This window comes from Poecilia reticulata, chromosome 6 (genome assembly GCF_904066995.2).
Source record: "Poecilia reticulata chromosome 6, P_reticulata-male-v2, whole genome shotgun sequence".
Lineage (NCBI taxonomy): Eukaryota > Metazoa > Chordata > Actinopteri > Cyprinodontiformes > Poeciliidae > Poecilia > Poecilia reticulata.
This window is the reverse complement of record NC_088835.1, coordinates 22,516,171-22,526,782: the sequence shown is the minus strand read 5'-3', so window position 1 is coordinate 22,526,782 and position 10,612 is coordinate 22,516,171.

The following is a 10,612-nucleotide window of genomic DNA, read 5'->3' as shown; positions in this document are numbered from 1 at the left end:
TTGAGTTGCTATGGCAACTTGTAACATTGCACAGTTATGAACGTAGGCTACTATTACACATGTAAAGCACCCTGTTAACACTAAAATATTTTTATAACTCTGAGACTACCAAAGTCAATAAGGATTTTTATGATTTTACCATTTAAAGAGTTCCTCTTTTTAAAAACAGCTAAATTGTTATTTTCTCATTGCTTTGTTATTTTATGCCATGTATGCACTCAATACTATACAACTCTCTTCACTGACACCGTGCCATGCCCCACTCCACCTGTTGCTGTGGACTGATGGTCAGCTGACTGAAGGGAGACAGTGTTTTATTAAATTAATAGTCAGTTTATTTGCATAGCAACATTCACACAAAATGCATTTTAAAGTGATTTAGATTAAAATCGAGAAATAACAATTAAAGACACATTAACACATGACACCAGTGTCAGTTAAGGGATTTTAAATCAATGTTCCTTATCAGCTGACACAAAGGCATAGATGCACCAGTTCTCTGTACCTAACCATGTATAGAGAAAAACCAGCAAGCTGATGTCAACAGTATGAGAGAAAGAAGTCATTACTAAATTACTACTAACATCCACAAATGGCACATTTTGTAAATTATTCATACGATGTGAGACAAGCAAAGACAGGGACAAAATATTTAGTCAATAAACTAATTAAGTCTTCTGTTCATCACAAAAGAGTGGCTGAGAGGGCAATGTTAGATAAGCTGAGCCACTCCCAGTTCTCCTGGTTTTCAGTCAATTTGTCACTTGATGTTTCAAAGTCTTTTTTCTTTTCTTTTTTTTACAAGAAACATCTTTCACTGTTTGGTCTTTCTGAACTAGAAGTTACAATATCTGGATAGTGATACAATAGCCATAGTAAAAGGAGGGTACAGCTCCTTAAAGTTGAGGGGTTTATGCATCCAAACCAAATAAGGTATTAGAATAAAATAAAAGACATCTAGCCTTTAGCAGATGACGACATAAGTGGTCTTGCTATGTCATTTTTAGAGAAAAAAAGCTTTTTCCAAGCAAAATTTTGATTGAGTTAATAGAACATCCCCTACTGCAAAATGCATTTTTCTTATGAACAATCTTCCTATGTGTTTAATAATGAATCCCACGTTTTTTTTGGAAATGTCCCAATAAAACTTCAGAGACTGCAAGTAAAAATCCCTTCTTATACTAATTTCTGCACAGCTGCCGTATTTGTCATTTCCATTCAGATATTGAAGTGGGCTGTTAAGCCTTTGTTTTTTGGTCACCATGTTTGAATAGTTTAAAGGTCAACTCCATTGAGTATTCACTCAGTATGTAAAAGGCTGGCTTCGTTAAGGGATGCAGTTAACCTAGACATTATTGCTCTCAGTAACATAAATATAATGCATTGTGGGAAGGGGATGGTGTCATTAGCAACAAAACACCTCGCTCAAACCTGTTCGAAATCAGTCGCTTCAGCAGTTATCTGGTAGAATGGCTTCTTTAATTTGTCTCTTATTTCACCACAGGGAGTTCAGAGGAAATGCGATTTGGACTGTGAGGGTAAAACAACAGTTTTTTTAATGATAAATAGGAACCAATGTGTGGAAATAGCTGAGTATTTTTCAGCTGTACATATTTGTCTGATTTTTAAACATGAGATGCAGTGAGTGGCAGTGTATGTGTATCATTTCACTAAGAACACCTAGCCTTGATTACTGTCAGATTTGAGAAATACCATACCATACCATACCATACCATACCATACCATACCATACCATACCATACCATACCATACCATACCATACCATACCATACCATACCATACCATACCAACTTTATTTATAAAGCACTTTAAAACAACAAATCACTTAAATAGAGCTTTTCTGACACCAAGAATAGACTAAAAGAAACCAAATACCACCATTGTATGTATTTTTATCAGAAACCGAGAAGTTTTCATTTCAACACCATTTTTATGAAAATGTTCTACTCCTATTTTATGAAGTCAAAATGAACATTTCCTTTAATTTGTTAGTTTGAGTTGATGATGTTGTCCCTGAAAAATAAACCACATTTTAAGAACGTGCCGGCAAAGGACAAGGATAAGTCTGGTAGCGTCACAAAAATCCCAGAATAATATTAGATCACCGCATGCTTCACTTGTCTCAGATAATTTGCTTGTTTTTCCACAGCTCACATATTTACTCATTGTTGCACAATAATCTAGAAACCTTTTTTAATTACTTTGAAATCTTCATATCAACAATCACTCCATCTTGAGACATGTCCAGTCTATTTAATTAAAACTCCAACCGATCCTTTATTTACAGAGCAGTGGGAAATGCCTTTAATCATCTGTTGCCACACACAACCTCGTATGCAGCCAAAACAACGAAACACTCCTTCCCAACAAATGGCCTGGGGTGAACGACAGGCACAAATTAAAGAAGCCAATTTATCCTCAAATTATTTAGTAGAGAGGGCTGATTTTACAAGTAAACCTTTACTTTGCAATGCTTTCCCCTCACTTACCTCAGTGTTCAGCGTCAGTGTTCATAATTTAGCAGTAAGAAAGAGACTGACCAAAACCACTGCTGACCAAAAGTAGCTTGTCATTTGAAAGAATAAAAAGAAAAAAAAACAACATCTTCATTAGACTTTTGTGGAGATATTTTGTGTACTCGTGAGACATATTTGAAGGTGTGTGTCCTATTATTTCTGTCATAAAACTAACAGTATTCAGAAAAAGAACATCATGTGTACAATCACTCAGTGGTAGTGGGATGGACTGGGCTTGCTCTGCTGATACAAGATGAGCACAACGTGCTATAACTACTCTCCATTAACAAATACTCAAGGGGATGAATCACCATCAGTTTGTAACCCTCTATTTAAGTGCACTCAGGATATGCAGAAGGACATTGATCCACGCCACTCGCCACATACGCAAATCCAAATCTGAATGACTCAAACAAAGCCAAATAAAAGATGCTTAGTGAGCCTAGTCAGCGTATGAACTTGAAATGTATTATGATGCTGCATCAACTTTCACTTGTACAGAACAAAAACATAAAAATAAAAAATCAAGTCACCATCAAGTCTGAAACTAGATAATCAAGAAATTAGCTAATTGCAACATATTATAAGTGCCTGGCAAAGATTTAAAAAATGCAACAGAATGTGAAAATGAAGTACACCTATTATGCTTTTATTACAATTAAGAGGATAAGTGGCAACCTGGTGGTGCAATCAAATACAACGGTCTTTAGAAATGCCGTGCTCTGTCAGAGAAAGCAAATGTTATGGCTCCTTCTCGGTCTGCAGTTCTTGGTTTTATATCAACACAATCCCAGGAAGACAAATCTCCAGCAGTCACCTTCGAGAGGCTTTTCTTGTTAATCTGTGTAGAGCACAGGATCGCTTTGAAACTATTTTAAATCCACAAAGATTTTCCGCAACTGGAAAAAACAAATGTAACTGTTAACAAGCTCCCTGTGGGGAGAATATCTCAGCAAGTTCTCTTGAAGGTCAGACAAGTGTAATACTGTAAGAAATTTCTGTTATATCCTAAATGTTAGATTGCATAAATTGCAATTCCTACAGGACTCTGTTTGAACAGAAAACATCAATGTTTGTGAAAGGACAATCAGAAAAAAAAAGACTGGTGATGGAAGGCCTGCAATCTTTTCTTTGTTTGCAAATGTATTTGTTCCTGCCACCTGTTTTGTGCGTCTTCACAGGATTCACAAAGAGAATTGCCTTGAATACAAGTTGAGCAGATTCCTGCAATTTGCAAGTCTTTTTTCTTCAAGTCATACTTGTGTTTAGATCATTCATCTAATAAAAAAACAACAAATGTTTCGATTAAAATATAAGGCAGAGCTCATTGGAGAGGGTGAGTTCTACTTTCTGTGACATCCTTCACCCAATCGTTGTACGGTCAATAGCACAGAAGTTCGACTTATTCCCTGCTTATTCTTCTGCACCAACATTACCAACAGTTTTCAGTTGTGTTTTTAAGTGTGATCTTTGAAACGCCAATAGGTCCAGGCTTAAAAATGCCAAGAATTGTGCACTGGCTGAATAATTTACATAAATGTGAACAGGCTTTTCCCTAAATGCAATATCTCATTTAAAAAATGCCATTTGATCAATGAATCTATTTTAAGAGCAAATATGTTTTTTTTTCTTCTCTCATTTCAGAATCAGGTGCATGTGCTAATTCAGATTTGCACACATTTAGCAAATTTGTGAAAAATCTATGTCCCTCAGTTCATGCTAACCCTGGACTGTTTGAAAAGAGAGACAAAAAGACCGCAGAGCAACTCATGTTGGCAAAGATTCCTGTGAGCAAACATTATTATTTCAAGAAACATTTTCTTTAGCCAAAGACAATAAGCACATAGGCTAAATCAACAAAAAAATTTGTCAGATATGGTCGCTGTGAATATGATCCGGGCAGCTTGAAGTTAATGTGCCAACTCCAGAGTGAAATCTGAAGGCATCTATTTGACAGCTGAAGCTTGAACACAGGCTTAAATTACATTACGAGTTCCCTATTATTACACTTTTGTAAAATCGTTATAATTGAAAAAAATAAATAAAAAATCAAGATAATTACTAGCCGTCACTCTACGATCATTTCTCCACCTAATGGTCTTCCTGTCACTTTCTACCCAGATGGAGAAGTGGATGAAAATGTCTCCGTCAGGAATGATGGGAAGGAAGTCGCTTGGCTGACCAAAAAGATCATTATCTGAGAGAGGGATTATCTGGAGGTGTGGAAATCTTCTCAAAAGCATAGCCACTGAGTCAACTGGAACTGAAATGTCTTACTGCTTTATTTTGCAACTACACCTGGTTGAATTAAGCCACTTGTCAATCAGAGAGAAGGAGGGAGAATGTGAGTGTGCATGCTGCTACATTTGCAAGTACACATGGATAATTGTAGGTTTACAAGCCATTAAGCCTTGGAAAAGTGTCTTTAGGTTTCACTTAAGTAAAATCTGGTGTAAGTGACAAAAAGCAATCACATTAAAGAAGAATATGGAAAGGCCTATTTGTGTTGCTGTGCACATGTTGACTTTAAAAAAGATGTAGCCATAAACTTGTAAAAGACACTCATTTGTTTTGATTATCTGGAAGATAATTTGCTTGTTTTTCCACAGCTGGCATATTTATTCATTTGTTGTGCAATAGCATAGAAAGCCTATTTAATTAATTTCAAATCTTCATATCAAACATTCCATCACTTTGTCCTGAAACATATATCCATTCAATTTATTTAAATCTCCCACAGATCTTTTATTTACGGAGAAGGGGGGACATGTCTTTAATCATCTGCTGTCAGAATAAAAAATAAATAAATAAAAACTTTCAGCTGTGAAAAAAACAGATTCATAACAAACTCCTTAGGGTGAACAATAAGCAAAAAAATAAAGACGCCCAAGTTTGACTAGTGTGGACTTCTACCATTTAATATTTTCTTATTTTTTGTGGAAGAAGGTGTGTAGTTGTATTTCAATCAGCAGTGCTACAATTTATCCCTGAATGAATTGGATATTATCAATCTGTACAAAATTGACACAGTCTTGCATGCCAACCTCGTTACACAGCCAGTCTCTGACTGAAATGTCAGTCTAGCCCTCCGCACATTGAAAGCATACCAATATTAAATTAGTAATTTCTCATACGTGTGAGCAAGTCAGCCAATAAGGGGAAATGGTCGTTTAATGAGTCAAATGAGCAAGTTTTATTTTACAGCTATACTAAATGTCAGAATGTCCTTTAGAGGCTAAATTAAGCCAGAGGCTTGAGGCAAAGATAAGGTGCAGACCAACCGGGTGTTTATTCACTAATATTGAACAGGCTCACAAAGAGGCAGAACAACCTAACCTGTTCCTCAGGCCAAAAGAGGACTCAGCAGCAGCAGCAGCACACAAGCATCTTAACAAGCAGTCTTTTATAACATCCTCAAATTAACAAACCTACCATGAAACAGGGGAAATAACACACACACCCACAAATAACACACACACACATATATATATATGCATATTTATTTATATATATGCATAACAACACATTTGCAACACATTTGCAAAATCCATCCAACTATTCTGACAAACAAATATTGTCAAACAATAAAACACATCTAAAACCAGACTTCAATTTCTGCATTTAAAGCTATAATTATAAAACCATAAAGTGCACAGAATACTTCTGATTAAATGAACTTCTTTAAATCATCCTGAAGCCCCCCAGAGAAAAAGACAGAGGGAAGTGATCTGCACAACAAATACCGCATTAAAACATCAACAAGGTTAGGTGATGCTGCTTGTTGTTATTTCCACACACCGTTATATACTGACAATACAAATTTCTCACATAGACTGTGACTTATGACCACTGGATGAGGCATTAGACAGACAGAGAGCCCAAAGCTCAGATTTTAGTTTTATAGTTAGACTTTACATTATATGTCATCTTACAGGGTGTGTATGAACACAAAGCCTATAAATAAATACTGTTGCTGTAATTTATATTGGCAACTTAATAATAAATATTGTATATTTCTCATTAAAATTCCAAGCAGTTGAAGGTGGACTCTCAGACAACTCTTTCTTCCCAGTCCAGCTGTGTTCATATGTGAAGACAACAAACAGCCTATAGCAAAGTGCTTGCTTAAAAATAGATTTAAAAAAAAACACACAACTGAATAACACCCAATAAATCCAATGTTCCAACAAGGTGTTTTCACATTAGTTCACCAATTCCCACATAAAAAAACTCATGTTTTTCATGAAACATGAAAAACTCAAGTGCATTAAGCTCTACTCGAGCAGTACTTGCTCATATCCTGTTTTTCAGGCATGTTTTGACAAGTTGCAAATGTCAAAGTCACATCAACTGAACCACCAGCATGTGTTGTTTGGTTTTCATAGCAAAAATTAATATAACAAGACGTTACACCGCCTTTAAAAGTCTTATGATTGCAACTAATATGTACATAGTCTATATTTTATATACTAAAATAACAGCAAACACACACACACGCATGTACACAAAGCATTTTATTTATAGTCCTGCTGACTAAAGAGCCAGAAAGTAAGTAGCTGCCAGTCAATATAGGGCAAGTTGTGTTCAGTGTGGGAGGCTGTCTCAAAATCTGGAGACCAGAGCCTCAAATATCGAATCTCCCAGCAGTTTCAGCCTCAACAACAGAAAAAAGTTTTCCTTTACAAAGTCTGTTAGGCCTGAAGGTAGAGTGGATATGTAGGAGGTCAGAAATCCATGTGGCAGATGCCCCAATCAGCATCTTTTTTATAAAGTTACAGAAACAAATAATTAATACCATCCTTCTCAAATCCAAATGTTTTTATTACCTTGTGCAAAGTTTTTGTTTTTATTTGAGTTAATAAGAAAAAAAGCTATTGTGTTAATGTTTGCAGGCTTTCTGTTCAGTAGTTTTATTGATGTCTGATTGCTCATTACGTGTTTATTTACCTTCTCAAATAGAGACCTTCAACTAAACGCCTCCACACAAAATTGTTCATTTATCATCTAACCAAGCACTGAACATCACTAACTATAGAAATTCTTGAAAATTGATCAAATCAACACAAAAGACTAAAAGAGGAGTACCTTCAGCTAGTTTCACTGTGACAGGGACGCTGTAGCCGACAAAGAGACCAAATGTGTATTAATAATCTCGACACACACTCTTCTAGGAAAGGAAAAAAAGGAGTATCAATGCAAACTGAAACTGTAAGAAGGCTGAACATCCTTCAGAATGTGGCTGTTCAATCCTCAGCCCTGTTAATTGTTGGTTAAAACATTTCTCCAACCTTGACTATTTAATGTTTGATACAGCCTTACGATTTCTTAAGACTTAAGAAAGAAGAGGTTATTTTGTGAAAAGATCATGGAAGGCTGTTTGTTGCTGAACAATGTAATGTTGCTTGGAAAGAAATTCAGTCAAAGATAACGAGAATAAAATTATAAACAGGACATATTTGTTATTATAAAGAAATAAATGTAAAAAAAAGAAAAAAAAAGAAAGTGGAACATACTTTTTACTGGCTGGTATTCTGGTATATACTGGTGAACAAGTAATATTCAGGTTAAATCAGTCCCCTGAATTAATTTTATTTTAACTTTTTTAAATATTACTGCGTGTGTTAATTTAAAAAAACATTTATTGCGTATGTTTATTCTATCCAAATTTAACATGTTGATGATGTTCTCATTTTCTCCTTTAGTCCCACAAAAATGATCACTCTTTGGTAAATCACATATCCAATTTATCTGATAAAATCCCCTTATGATAGGAGATCAAAATCTTACGCAATCTAGGTAACACTAGGAGATGTAAATCCTAATATCCTTATTTTCATGATTATAAAGACAAGTAGATTCCTTCATGGAAGCCAAAAACTTTACAGTTCATGAAACTAATATAGGAAATCATATTCGTGAGAAAACAGCTTCATTTGTATGCTTCCCACCTTCAGCAGTATATTTTGCATCTGCAGTGAGGATCTGATTGCCTATTAAAAACACATAGCCTTCACCGAGGCGGAAATTTTCTGGACGACTCGGATGCACATTGACATGTGCGTCCACGTCAGTGTGCATGTGCATTTGCGTTATTTTGTTCACTGCTGGCAAGTGAGAACATTGTCACCATGCAGACTTGTGTGTAAGGTTTAAGGTTTAATGCTACGTGAGTAAAATGGGGAAAATAGTGTGGATTTTAAAAGTCTACAAACCTCTCTTTCCGTTCCCAGGATGTTGTGGGATGAGAAATGAGGCCAAAGTTTCTCCACCTTTTCTGTTATATATTTCTAGTACAGTCAACTGTAATTTGGTGAAACTGAATAAATCTAGCAAAACGACAGACAGACTTGCAGCTGCTTTGCAAATGAAAGGTGATATAAAGAAAGATGGAGACGTCACCTTCCCAACTTAAACAAAAGTAATTAAATTGTAAAGCTCAGTTTATAAAGAAAAGCTACTTTTTATTCTCACTGTAAAGAAAATTCAGCAGATGAAACCAGTTTTTTTTTTACATATCTACCCAAATATTTCACACTAATTGGAAAGCAGCCAATTAGTGGGAATACATGGTGGGAAAAATACATGGTGGGAAAAATAAAACAGAGATGAGAAGCTTGCACAAACATACAACAAATTTCTGGAGCACATACCACGTTTCATCTTAAAACCATTAAAACTGCAAAGAGTTGCACAGAGATGTCAAGGCCACAGTAAAGTGCACAACAACTTGGTGACTGATGTAATAAATAATGCTAAGCAAATTTTCTTAATATTCTTACTAATACTTTGGCCTCCATGAGTCTCTTCAAAGAAACCTTTGAACAAATTTTGCTATACCAATTTTATATGCAAACCTTCGTCACAACAAAGGACCTTTTGTCAAGATGAACCAATAACTGCAAAGTTCTCTGTTCATATCTTCAAATTATAAAGCGGGTGTAAAAAAAAGTAGGTGATAGTTTTACATTTATAACAGTCTCAGACATTAATAAACAATAGGGGAACAAAAAAGAGGCTTAAGTATCCAGAGTGACCTCTTAAAAGCAGAGAGATGATTCACGATTAACAAAATGAGAAGAATAAAGCGAACACAAAAGGTTTCGTGAATGACCAGCCTCCAGACTCGGCTCCTTTCTTTTTCCTGTCAAGAGGAAAAGCTCTTTAGTCCAACCTTTATGTATCCCAGCTGTCGCTTTTCACATCAGATAAGGAGACATTTGTTATCTCGACAGTATTTGAAAGTGTTACTTGTGTATTAACTTGACAGTATGTCCATCACACTGCTGGCCATTCTAACATTTCACATGCATCTATCTAAATGTTGTATATCAGTAGTGGTTGCACCTGCATAATCTGTCTGTAAGAGTTCATTGTAACCAAATCTCTTGTACAAACATTTAATTAGACCAATCCATTAATACAACTAAAGAACATAAAAACAAGACTCCCTCAATGATATAGGTTGTTTTTTCAACTTTCAGTATCATATCTTATTTTGTCCTTGAGCTCTGTCAAGTGGCAAGTTACTAGCTTTCTTAGCATCTTTACTCCATTCAGCTTCTTTAGCCATTATAGCACCATCACCTCCACCATCATTACATGCATTATATACTAATCTTTGCTATTCTGAGAGATATCCATTGGTACTATGACTATTATATGCATTTTAGTTAATTATTAGCTTCATTTCCCTTCCAGCTGGTGTTTATTGGTATTCTACAAACAAGAGTGAGTAACTCACACTAGTACTGGTAAATTAGTTCAGTAAAATATAGTAAAATATAGTCAGTTGTGTCAGATGTTCACTTTGACAAAGAGATTAATTAATTACAATTCAATTTAAACATAGAATCAATTCTTCACATTTTCAAAGGTTTTCTTTTGCATACATCATGCCAAAGAATACTGGCATACTACAACAGACTACAACTTCGAATTGAAAGAATTTCTCTTTCCTGTTGGATGAATTCAACCTAAAGAAAGAAAGTTTTGGTCAAAAACTTTTAAGTGTGAATATGTATCAGCAGGCTTCCTTCACCGGTGTTGAAGAGTGGGTGTGTGGTAACACAAATCAC